Raw genomic sequence first — 13,244 nt, forward strand, 5'->3', positions numbered from 1 at the left:
AGCCACTAGTCACATATAACTATTGGGCACTTGAACTATGGCTAATGTATTGAGAAATTTAATTTTGGTGAACTTAAATCTAATTTAAATAGCTGCATGTATACAGAAATATACAATCCAGGAAGAGACCTAAAAATATATAGTGAAATAAAAAAGAACTAAATAGCTATCTTAGTCCATTGTCTGTTACTAGACTGAATTTCACAACCTGGGTAATTTATAAAGAATAGAGATTTCTTCAGCTCACAGTCCTGGAGGCTAAAAGAACCAAAGTCAAGGAGCCACATCTGGTAAAGGACTTCTTGCTTCAGTGTCCTGAGAAAGCACAAGGCATCATAGGGCAAGAGGGGCACATTCAAGAGACAGAGTCACAGTGGCTTTTACAACAGAACCACATAATCCTTTAACCCATTAACTCATAAATTCATTAAACTATGGGCTTTGTGCACATGAACTAATCACTTCTTAAAGTTCTTTAAGTTGTACCTGATCCTGTCTCATATTGCCCCAAAATGGAGAACATAATATGAGTTTGGATGGAGACATTCAAACCAAAACAACAGTAGGGCACACCATACATAGAAATTATTTTAGGCCTGAGCCTAAATGCCAAAGTCCTATGCTAGCATAGGACAGTATCTTCACAACCATGTGGTATGGTAGAAAAGATTCCTTTCAAAGCACACAAAAGACACTCCCATAAAAGTAACAATTGATAAATTAAGCTTCATTAAAATTAAAATCTGTTTACCTGAAGACACTGCTAAGAAAAATAAATATACAAGTCACCAACAAGTAGAAAATATTTACGACACTTATACCAAAAGATTTGCATATAGGATATATAAATAATTCAATAAAACTCAAATTTTAAATGAGCAAAAAAGTCTGGAAAACATACTTCACACATACATACACACACACAATATACAAATAGCTAATGAGAACATGAGACATTATCTAACAGTATTAGTCATTGTGGAAATGCAAATTAAAAGAATACTATGGGACACTGAGTGCTCTCTAGAATAGCTAACATTTTAAAAGTCAGAGAATACAAAATATTGGCAATTATCTGGAGCAACTAGAAGTCATAGACATTGCTGGTAAGAGTGCACTTCCAAAAGCACTTTTGCAATGGCTTGAGAACACAAAAGGGTATAATCACACATCTACCCAATGGACTAGCAATTCCACTTTCAAGTATTTTCTAAGAGAAATGAAAACATGTCCATTCAGAGCTTTGCAAAAGAATAGTACAAGAATGCTAGTTTTAGTCATTATAGCCAACCTGGAATCAGTTCAAGTATCCATCAAGGGAAAATAGATAAATACAGTGTGGCATGTTTACACAAAAGAACACTAAGCAATAAGCAGGAAGTTCTAATATAGACAAACATGTGGATAAATCTAAAACATTATGCTGAGTAAAAGGAATCAAATACAAGAGTACATCTGTGATTGCATTTATATGAAGTTCTAGAATTTGCAAAACTAACCTATGATTATAAGAAATCAGAACAGAAATTGATTTGAAAGGTGGAAGGGACTGACTCAAAAGGAAAAGGAAGGGGCCTCCTGAGGTGGTGAAAAGCTCTACTTCTTCACGGGATGTGTATGCATTTTCAAAACTGAGAGAGAACAGTAACTTTAAATTATACCTCAGTTTCTCAAAACTTCTGCCTTAGAAAATGTGAAACCATGGGGAAAACATGGGCTAAAAAATATTAAGCAAAATAAATTCACTCAAGAGATGTATTTAAAGAATAAAATATCATGACAGAGTAGATTTTATCCCAGGAACATAAAAATGTTCACTTATATTTAGATAAGAGGCAAAAGAAAATCCTACCAGCTTTAATACACACTGGGGGAAATAACATTTTATAATATTCTATACTTATTCATTATTAATTTTTAAATATAACCTAAAAAATAGGAAAATACTTACTAAACTTAGTAAGTTATGTCCTCAAAAACCTACACAGTGGAAGTCAAAAAATATTTTAAGCCAGCGATAATGAGTATATAACATACAAAAACTTGTAATATTCAGCGAAAACCATTCATGGAAATACACAACCTTAAATGCATAAATTATGGGGAAAAAACCTAAAAACTAATGACCTGAGCATTCTTCTGACAAAGAAGTTAAAACACCAAAGAAGTAAATGAGGACATTATAAAAATGAAAGCAGAAATTAAGTAGAAAATATTCAAAACTTAGATTTAAAAACACCAGTAAAGCGATAAGCCTCCTGCAAACAGATTAAGAAAAAAATAAATAGTTGATGGGCTTCATATACATATAAAAAAATAGAATTATGAAACTCTTGCAATTGCTTTAACTGGGACAAGGAGTGGGTGGGTGGGGGTGCAATTTAGCCAATGTACGATATAAGGCTATTCAGAATTGTCACAACAAATCACAATGAATATATGCTAATAAAAATGGGGGGGAAAAGACAAATTATCAATATCAAGAAACAAAAATCAGAAGCTTTATGTCAATAAATTTGATAATTTAGAGAAAATGAACAAATTCCTAGAATAATGAAACTTTAAAGACAGTATAGAGTAGAAAATTTGATTTGTCCAGCATTTATGAAAACAATTGAATAAATTATTAAATATCCATAAGAAAAAATCAGGTTCAGGTATCTTTATCAGTGAATTCTCTCAAAGAATTGAAAAGAAGAAACACCTTCCAATTCATTTATGAAGTCAGCATAATTCTGATACCAAAACCTGAAAAAAGACATTAGAAAAAAAAAACAGCCAGGTGTGGAGGGACATTTTTATAATCCTAGGTACTTTAGGCTGAGGCAGGAGTATTACTTGATCTCAGGAGGTAAATACCAGCACGGGCAAACATAGTGAGATCCTGTTTCAAAAATAATAATAATAATAATAATAACCCACACTAGCCAAATGCTGGCAGCTCACACCTGTAATTCACACTATTGGGGAAGCAGAGATAGGGAGGATTGTGGTTTGAGGCCAGCCCCAGCAAAATACTAGCGATGCTCCCTCCCAACAGAAAAAACTGGATGTGGAGGCACATACCTGTCATTCCAACTACTGTAGGAAATGTAAATAGGAGGACCAAGGTTAGGTTATATTTCAAATATAACCAGAGTAAAAAGGGCTGAAAGTGTGACTCAAGTGGGAAAGCACCTGCCTAGCAAGTGTAAGACCTCAAAACACACACACACACACACACACACACACACACACACACACACACACACACACAGACACACACACACACCAGGAATAAGTTGGGTTCATGGCAAGAATGTTAAACTGGCTTTATATAGCAAAATCATGCAAGATAATTCACTGCTATCATTTGGATTTGGAGTGTCCCCAAAGAACAAGTGTTAAAGATTTGATCTCCAGTTAGGTCATCAATGACATGCCCTTGAAGGGAATATTGAAACCCCAGACACTTCCTCCTCTTTTTGCTTCCTGGCTGCCATAGGTGAACAGACCTCCTTCAACTTGCATTCCTGCCATGATGCTCTGTGCACCAAAGCAACAGGGCCAAGCGGTCATGGACTGAAACCATAAGCCAATATAAACCGTTCTTCCTTCTAAATTGTGTATCTCAACTTAGCAAATCTAATTAGCACATTCATCGTAATACCATAATAAAGGAAAATAATCACATGATCATACTGATGAATGGAAACAACCATTTTTATAAAATTCAATATCTAGTTACAATTTTTTTAAGAGAAGGGAATTTCCTCAACCTGACTAAAAATGTGTATACGAAAAATGAACCACAAATGTCATAAAAAGCAGTAAAAATGTTTAAATGTTTCTGTTTGAAATTGGTAACAAAACAAGGTCGCCTGCTATCATCACTTCTAGCCAATGTTTCATCAAGATCTTAGCAGCTACAATAACAATTTGGATGGGCTGGCAGGATGGCTCAAGTGGCAGAGGGCCTGCCTGGCAAACTTGAGGCCCAGAGTTCAAATCAAATCCCAGTACCACAAAAAAAAAAAAAAAAAAAAACCTCAGAGTTTTTTCATGGTGACTTTTATTATTAATTTGCATCTCTTTTCCCTAAAATATTGATTTCTAATAGCTACATTTATTTGTTTTATCCTAAACCATGTATGAAATAACATTTAGGCTGCCAATTCTAATTAAATACTGTTAGAATTAAAATTACTGAAAAAATTTAAGGTTTATTTTTCTTCTATTCTTTACTTAAAATAAAATGCACTGGAGATGAACCGAATGCTCAAAAGTAGCTTGAGATAACCATTTTCTCTATGTATTTGCATTTCCCTTTCCATATGCATTTGCATTTAATTTCAGCTTTAGCTGTTTCAGAAAATTAAGCCTATTTTTAATACTAAGATATTTTATATGTTTCAGAAGCCAAAATTATATATTAAATTTTTGTTGTTGTGTTGCAGTGCTGGAAACAGAACCCGGGGCTTCTTTCATGCTAGGCAAGTGCTCTATCACGTGAACCATGTGTCCAGCCCCTTCTGGTTTGTATTTTATTTTTGAGACAAGGCTGCCCTAACTTTGCCCTGACTGGCCTCAAACTCATATTCTCCTACCTCTGCCTTCAGAGTAGATGTGATTACACATGTACACCACTATGCCCAGCTTTATTTTCTTAACTCCCCTTCTTTCTTACACAAAAGGTAGTATCCATCCTGTTCTTCATCTTGCTTGTTTCCCTTCAACAACACTAATAAATTATCTTTTAAAATTAAATTTCCACTCTCATCCCCATCTCATCTTTTGACTGAGTCAGAATGAATTTGAACTTTATCTTCTCAAACTGAAAGTCTATTTTCACAATAAGTACTCTTATTACTAAATGTGGGGGTTTTGTGAGCTTTTCTTATTCATCTGGAATGCTGGTTTGGGTTACATGTGAGGTCCATTTTCCCATTTAGTGGGTGCTTTTCAGTTCTTCAGGAAGACTTCTCATTTACAGCCTGACTCTCCAGGACCAATCCTTGATTTTTACTGGCTTTGTCTATTCCTCAGACACTTAGGAGAGTTTTTTCATCATTTCTTCCACCCTGCTGATTGAATTTTCTTCATTAAGTCTGACAATAGTGACTCAAATGTAGGTATCAGTTTGGTGGCTGTGATTTGAACCACATGCCATCTCTTTCTCACTCCTGTCTTCTCATTTTGAAAATATCATCCTAACAGTCTTAATGGGATTATATATATTTTCTTCCTTTTATTTGTATTCTTCAAACTATTTAAGGAAAAATGAAATTTTTGTTGGGCATAATCTCAGTGGCCTTTCTACACTATTAGAGGAGCCTGGCTCACCTTCCAACACAGACAAAAGAGGAAGACATATAACATGCTTTCAGATCATTGCTCCAACCCATCTTTGAGTTAGGTTTTAATAGGGCCTCCTTTTACTTTCAAATAAGCTCACTGCAAGCAAAGTGTTCATCTTCCTTGGTCTTGCCCTCAAAAGATTATACCATTGGATTGGGGTCTGTCCTCTCATTGATCCTAAGATCTGCTCAAAGTAATGAGCACCAGGGAGTGGCAGTGCCAATGGCTGAACTCCAGTTTCACATTCTGTCTCCACCACAGAGTAGCTGCCTGACTATACCTGAATTTCTCCCCTCTAAAAAGTGGAGATAGAAATAGAGTAATATTCATCTAGACTGATTTATTTTTTAACATACTTTTATCTTTCAGAGTAGTTTTAGGTTCACAGCAAAATTACTCAGAAAGTACAGAGAAATTCCATATACCTCTGACACCCTAGAAAACTTTAGCTTATCAATTACTTCCCTAATGGATTATGTCTTTGGTGTTATATGTACAAAGTAATTACCAAACTCAAAGTCATCTGGATTTTCTCCTATTTTTTATTTTGTAGAAGTTGCATAGTTTGCATTTTACATTTAGGTTGATGATCATTTCAGCTATTGTTAAATAAAATCTATAGGTCTGCATGTAGAGTCAGTTTTTTATATGTGGATTGCTATTGTTCCAGCACTATTTGTTGAAGAGATTATCACTTCTCTATTATTTTGCCTTTGCTCCATTATCAAAGTTCAGGTGCATATGCTTATGTGGTTTATTTATGGGCCTTCCATTCCATTCCATTATTTAATTTGTTTGTTCTTTCACCAATACCACACTGTCTTGGTTACTATAGCTGTATCTTGAGGTGTCAGTCTATTGAATTTGTTCTGTTTCAATATTGTGTTGACTGTCCTGGGTCTTTTGCCTGTCCACACTCATTTTAGAATCAGTTTGTTGACATTAATAAACTAACTTGTAATTTTGACTGGAATTGTGTGTAAATTATAGATCCATGTGCTACTATCATGAGGCCCCAAGAAGAAACAAGTAAAATTCTAAAAACAATGCCTATAATACATTAACAGACTTAATAAATATTATTTGTTATTTCTAGCATAAGAAATAGAATTTAAGAATTAAGACATTCTTGAGTCAGTTCAGTAAAGTCCAGTGCAAAACCATTATTTATGCTGTTTTCCCAGTCTTTGCAGAACATAAACAGACCGACCTTTACCCTCCTCGTATTTCCCAGGGGGAGATAAACAGAAACAATTTCTTAAGCAAACCCATCAATCTTACTTTCTAATCTGATATCTTCAGAACCCACAATTGTAAATAGTAGAAGCTAATCTTACAGACCACTCTGTGATCGAGTTTTCCCCCTCTTATTTTGCAGAGTTCATGTGCATTCTACAGGTTTTTTTTTTATGGTAGTAGGGTTTGAACTCAGGGCCTCACACTTGCTAGGCAGGGGCTCTACCACGTGAGCCACTGTGCCAGCCCTGTTTTCGTTGGATGTTTTCAAGATAAGGTCTCGTGAACTATTTGCTTGGGGCTGACTTTGAATCCTCCTGATCTCTGGCTCCTGAGTAGATAGGACTGCAGGTACCTGGCTTTCTACAGGCATCTTTAGCTCAGCTATTTAGAGGGGAAGTTAGCCAAGGGATTCTATGCTGCTGATACTTCTTTAGATGTTTAGAATCTTTTCATGTTGTTGTTGGCTCTTGTGCAAAAATTTTCCTTGCTATTTTGCCTAACAATAAATCAATATTCCAAATATTACAGGCAATAAAATACCAATCATGCTGTATCAAGCAATCCAAAGTGGTCCACATTTTCTCCCTTTGATTGATGAACTCTCTGTAGCATTTTCTTTTTTTTCTTTTTTATTTATTTTTTTTTAATTTTTTTTTATTGTTTTATTATTCATATGTGCATGCAAGGCTTGGGTCATTTCTCCCCCATGCCCCCACCCCCTCCCTTACCACCCACTCCGCCCCCTCCCTCTACCCCCACCCCCTCAATACCCAGCAGAAACTAATCTCTAATTTTGTTGAAGAGAGAGTATAAGCAATAATAGGAAAGAACAAGTGTTTTTGCTGGTTGAGATAAGGATAACCAAACAGGGAGTTGACTCACATTAATTTCCTGTGCGTGAGTGTTACCTTCTAGGTTAATTCTTTTTGATCTAACCTTTTCTCTACTTCCTGGTCCCCTTCTATTGGCCTCAGTTCCTTTTAAGGTATCTGCTTTAGTTTCTCCTCGTTAAGGGCAACAAATGCTAGCTAATTTTTTAGGTGTCTTACCTATCCTCACCCCTCCCTTGTGTGCTCTCGCTTTTATCATGTGCTCAAAGTCCAATCCCATTGTTGTGTTTGCCCTTGATCTAATGTCCACATATGAGGGAGAACATACTATTTTTGATCTTTTGGGCCAGGCTAACCTCACTCAGAATGATGTTCTCCAATTCCATCCATTTACCGGCGAATGATAACATTTCGTTCTTCTTCATGGCATTTTCATTGTAAGACATAAAATTTCAGAGAATTTCACTCAACTCATGAAAATATTTCTTATACTGTTCACGTATATTATGGTTAATTTGTTTCTTGACTGGATTGAGAGACACCTAAAACTTGGCAAAGTACAATTCTGAGTGTGTCTGTGAAGATGTTTCCAAGAAGATTGGCATGTGGTCCAGCGAACGGAGTGGGGAAGACCTGTCTGAATGTAGGTACACCATCCAATAGGCTGGGAGCCTACATGGAAAGAAAAGTGCAATAAGGTGAAGGTCCCACACATGCAAACAGGTGACACTGCTATCAACTGTGGTGAGACTCACGATTTTTCAGCCTTTGAATGCAGACATGCACCAGCAGCTCTCCAAGGGGCTTCCACACTTTCAGCCTCACGTTGAGGCTGTTTTGTCTCTGCCTCTTATTCTGAGGCTTCCAGCTTCTGGACTGAGCAGCTACTGGTTTCCCCGGCTCTCCAGCGTGCAGATGGCCATTGAGGAGTACTCAGTCTCATCACATAGGCCAATTTAACAGTCTTTTGGCTCTGTTCCTTGGGAGAACCCTAATACTAAATATCGAAATATTAATTTTTATTTATTTTTTTGTGGCACTGGTGTTTGAACTCAGGATCTCACGGTTGCTAAGCAGGCACTCTAACCACTTGAGCCACTCCAGCAGACAAAATATTTCATTTTAAAATCAATAAACACATCAGAAGTCATGTAAAACGTCTTAATCTGAGAACTGAGTCACTCTCATCAATCTTTCAGAGCATGTTGGCTTATCATTTCATTGGATTTCATGATATTCCAGCAGCTATCTCTTGACATGGCACAGCTTCTCACTTAATGTCCTCTCAGGTTTCTATGCCTTCAAATCCTGACCCTCAAATGGCTGTGGGTTTCTATTTAATTTCAGAGCAAATCTCCTCACCAGAGTTTTATACATAGTTTGTATAGAAAAACTGTTATTCTTTCAAATGTCATCTTTGTTTAGAAAGGTCAAATAGTGAGGGAAAAGAGAGAAGTGATGACCATAGTGAGCTCCTGCTTTCTAGGCTAAATTCTGAAAGATTGGAGTCCAGTCTTACATTTGACCTAAATGCTAATTTTGGCACAAGAACATGAGTACAAACTAACTTTCTTTTTCTCACAGACTATGTCAAGGAAATGATGTTCTTTAGTTGAACAGCTGATCTCAAAGACATGCTTATCCTTAAAGGGATAAGATCTATAACTTGCACATAATTTCCTGAGACAGTGTTCTGAGGGTTTAAAACCACAGAGGTTTGAACATCAGGTAAGCTTCAACTTGAAGAGAAGTGGGGCAGAGAGTGAGACTTAAGTCCCCATCAATAAATGGGAAGAGAGAAGCTAGGTATGTGTGAGTTGTATTTAGTACTGCCATACTTGGCTGGGTATAATGATACCTGCCAGTAATCTTACCACTTGGGAGGTGGAGACAGGGGAACCATGAACATGAGGCCAACCTGGGCTACATAGCAAATACCTATCTCAAAAAGACCAAAAAATAAACAAAATTGAAATTAATAAATAACATATAGTAGGGCTGCATTTTTATGAAAAATCATAAAGTATTTCTATGAAAAGCAAAGCTTCTAAATATTTTCACTCAATTACAAAAGTAATATATAATTGTTTAAGGAATAATTTGTAAAGTACAGAAAACAAAAGAAAATTATGAGCAAAAGCCATTTTAAGGCAGGATAAATCACATTGAAGCAGGATAGATCAGGAGAAACAGTGGGAAACAGGAGCTAGGAAAACAGAAATAAACATTTATTAGTAAATTACTTGCTTAAAAGCACACAGGCACAACTTTCTTTGCTTTAAGTTTCATACTCCCACTATGCTGCAACATGTAGTTTAAAAAATAAAAACAAAAAACGGTTCTCTCCCTCTGACCTTGCCCATTTGCCCTGTTCCTCTGGGAACTAAGTGAGAACATTTTAAAGAAAGACACTTATCTTGGGAAAAAATAAGTTGGTAAAATGACTCCTTTGATCACAGAAGTATTTGCAAAGAAGAAAAAACACTATCTTAAGGAAGGACACCTGGCTTAAAAAGAGCATCTTATGAAATTCTTTCTTTGTTTAAAGGGATGTTCAAGGAAAATAGACTTCTATGTCACAATGACCCAAATTTCATAAACTGACCAGATTTGATATCTCTGGAACCAACTGATTTTGTCAAAACAGTGTGACATCAAGAATCATTGAATTTCCAGGAAAAAAAAAAAGGAGAGCACAAATCCCAAGATGAATTTAATCCAAACACTCAAGCCACTTTTTCATTATAAATAGAGCATCACTTGCCTCATCTCAAGTGTGCCAGCACCCATATCTGGAAAGGAAAGGATTTTCCTTTGCTTTGCTTTGCTTTACTAATAAACTTTCTTGGTCTCTACCTCGACGTGTCCTAAAATACTTTTTTTTGTTACATCAGGAGCCCACTACCAATGGTCCTTCTCCCTTTTAGATACCTTCCTAGACCCTCACAGATTCTGGTGACAACATCTTTCAAAGAGAATCATTATTACAGTGGTAATTTTGTGCCATCTTTTACGTGCACTCTTAAAATCATAATATACAGTAGAAAATATTTCAATTCATTCTTTTTTATAATTATCATTGTAAAATAGGTACTGTGTAACCCAGTATTCTTAAATCCCTATAAAAATGCTTCATAACAACCTCACTGTATCAAGTAAAGTATGTCATCATTAATTTAACAATTGCTGTACTGGGAGACAGTATTACGTATTCAATTCAACCACATTTATTCAGCAATTTTTATGGAGTGTCACTTAAGCACAATGAGGATACAGGAATAAATGGTCCCTGTCCTATCTAACTAGGAAGAAGAAAAGTAAACACACAGAATGTAATCTGGTACAGATAAACTCAGGTTGATATAGAAGCGGTTCAGTCAGATAAACTGCTAGAATCAGGTAGATTATGCCCTGCATACTCTGAGTTTTCAGAAAAGTACAGAAAAATAAAACACTTTTGTTTTTATCTTTCCAGTATATCCCTCCATTTTTACTAACGTTAGGCTTTGACTTATCCTAAACATCTGTGCTGATTTTAATGAGTTAATAGCATTGGATTATTTATATTTCCTTCATTACTTGTAAGTTTGAGTATTTTACATGGATCCATTATTCTTGTCTCTTTAAAAATTATTTTCTATTTTCTTTTCTAATTTTGAATCGGTTCTTATTATAAGTTCTTTATTCAGAATAGGATTTTTGTTTTTATTGCAAAATTACAGTTTGACTTTTAATTTTTTATATTACATTTGGGATAGGCAAGAACTTTGAGGGCTGGCAGAGTGGTTCAAGCAGTCAGAGCACCTGCCTAGTAAGCATGAGGCTCTGAGTTCAAATTCCAGTGCTGCCAAAAAAAATTTGAGTATTCAAATATTTTTCTTAAACGTTTTCCACTGATTTATTTTTTATAGATTATTTCTTTCAGAATCATCTAATTGTTCTCTCTTTCTACATTTTATAGTCTTTTGGGGCCTGTTTTGGTTTCTTATATATTCCAAAACACTGCGTTATGTTGAACTGGCATATTTCATAATATATTTTAATATCTTTTAGGACAGTTCTCTCCTTACAAAACTTCATTTTCCAAAATTTTCTTATGTATTCTCCTTTGAACATTCTCCATAATGAACTTTGGGATAAATTTTAATAAGTCCTAAAAAAGAAAAAAAAAACTTTTGAAGATTTATTAGGATTTTGTTAAATTTATTGGTTGACTTTACTCCACTTACTTTCTCCTATTTTTTGTGCTAATATTGAGTACATTTTATTTCTCCAGATTCTGCATATGAATGAAAACATATGATGTTTGCTTTGCTGAGTTTGGTCAAGTTGTAGATCTTAAATATACATAGTGAAATTTATTTAAAAAGGAAAATTACAATGATAACCAAAGTATTTTCTATGGAAGGTAATTCACATAACAGGTAATTCTGTAATAAAAGATTTTTATACAAAAAAATGACATTGGGATTTTAATGGGGTTTGAACTGAATCTGTAGATTGTTTTCAGTAGTATTGTCATTTTCACAGTATTGATTCTGCTGACCCATGATCTTGGGAGACCTTTCCATCTTCCAATAACTCCTTCAATTTCTTTCTTCAATGTTTTATAGTAATCATTATAAGGTCTTCACTTCCTTAGTTAAGTTTATTTCTAGATATTTTTAAAACTTTTGAGGCTATTGTGAATGGAATTATTTTCTCAATTTCTCTCTCAGCCTGTTTGGTTTTGGTATACAGAAAAGTTACTGATTTTTGTATGTTAATTTTGTATCCTACTACTTTGCCAGTATTTGTCAGATCTAAGGGTATTTTGGTGGAGTCTTTAAGACCTTTTAAGTATAGGATCATATCATCTACAAATAGGTCTCTCCTCTCCTTCTGATACTTCAATTTTATATGTGTTAAAATGTTTTACCACATTTATGTGCTTTATTCTCTTTTCTGAACTTCACATTTTTATCACTAGTACTCCATTTTGCACAATTTTTTTGATTTATTAGGTTCACTAATTTGTGCTTAAATTGTAAATAATCTGTTTGCTAAACTAAACAATCCACATTAATTTTACTCTGCATGTTTTTTACCAGTTCCAAAATTCCATTTTACTCTTTTTTGGAGTCTCAAGTTCTCCACTGAAACACTCCAACTTGTCATTTAATTTCTTACAAATATTTAACAGAATTATTTTAAATTTTGTTTAATGTCTGTATCTCCTGAGTGTTTCTTTCTGCTTTCTTTCTTAGTTTTATAAGACAATTCTTTTTGTGTATCCTTTTTACAATTAAATGTCAGCAGTAGGTACAAACTATTGTACAGCTAATGAGTGTTTGTCGCTGATGCAGTGTTCCTCTGGGGACTCTCTGGTGCCTTTCCAGGGTGATCTTCAGTCCTTGTGAGGGCTGGTCTATTTTCCTTGTGCTGAAGCTCTTAAGATACACTGTTGAAACCCAGCTAAAAGCCAGGGGTGTTTACTGGCACTTTTTTCTTTAACAGGTCCTAAACTTCATTTCTTTTTATACTCTAGCCTCATGAGATGATTGAAAGATCTGCTTATTTTATCACCTTTCAGCTATTTAGAATCAGCTTTAGAATTGCCAAATACTTCATGGAAAAATGATACCATCATGGGATGCCCTTCTTTCCAGGACTTCAATCACCCAAATCCTTGCTGATTTCTGAAGTTCCCTAATGCCTTCAAGAAGAGGATATTTAGTTTTACACTTTGCCAACTTTTCTAATGTTTCACAGTGAAAGTGTTAATCATGAACAACTAGGCCATCATTGCCAGAAGCACAATCTTATTGGAACAGTTTGAGGAAGTGATCTGTTTTTTTT

The sequence above is a fragment of the Castor canadensis genome, chromosome 2 (genome assembly GCF_047511655.1).
Source record: "Castor canadensis chromosome 2, mCasCan1.hap1v2, whole genome shotgun sequence".
NCBI lineage: Eukaryota > Metazoa > Chordata > Mammalia > Rodentia > Castoridae > Castor > Castor canadensis.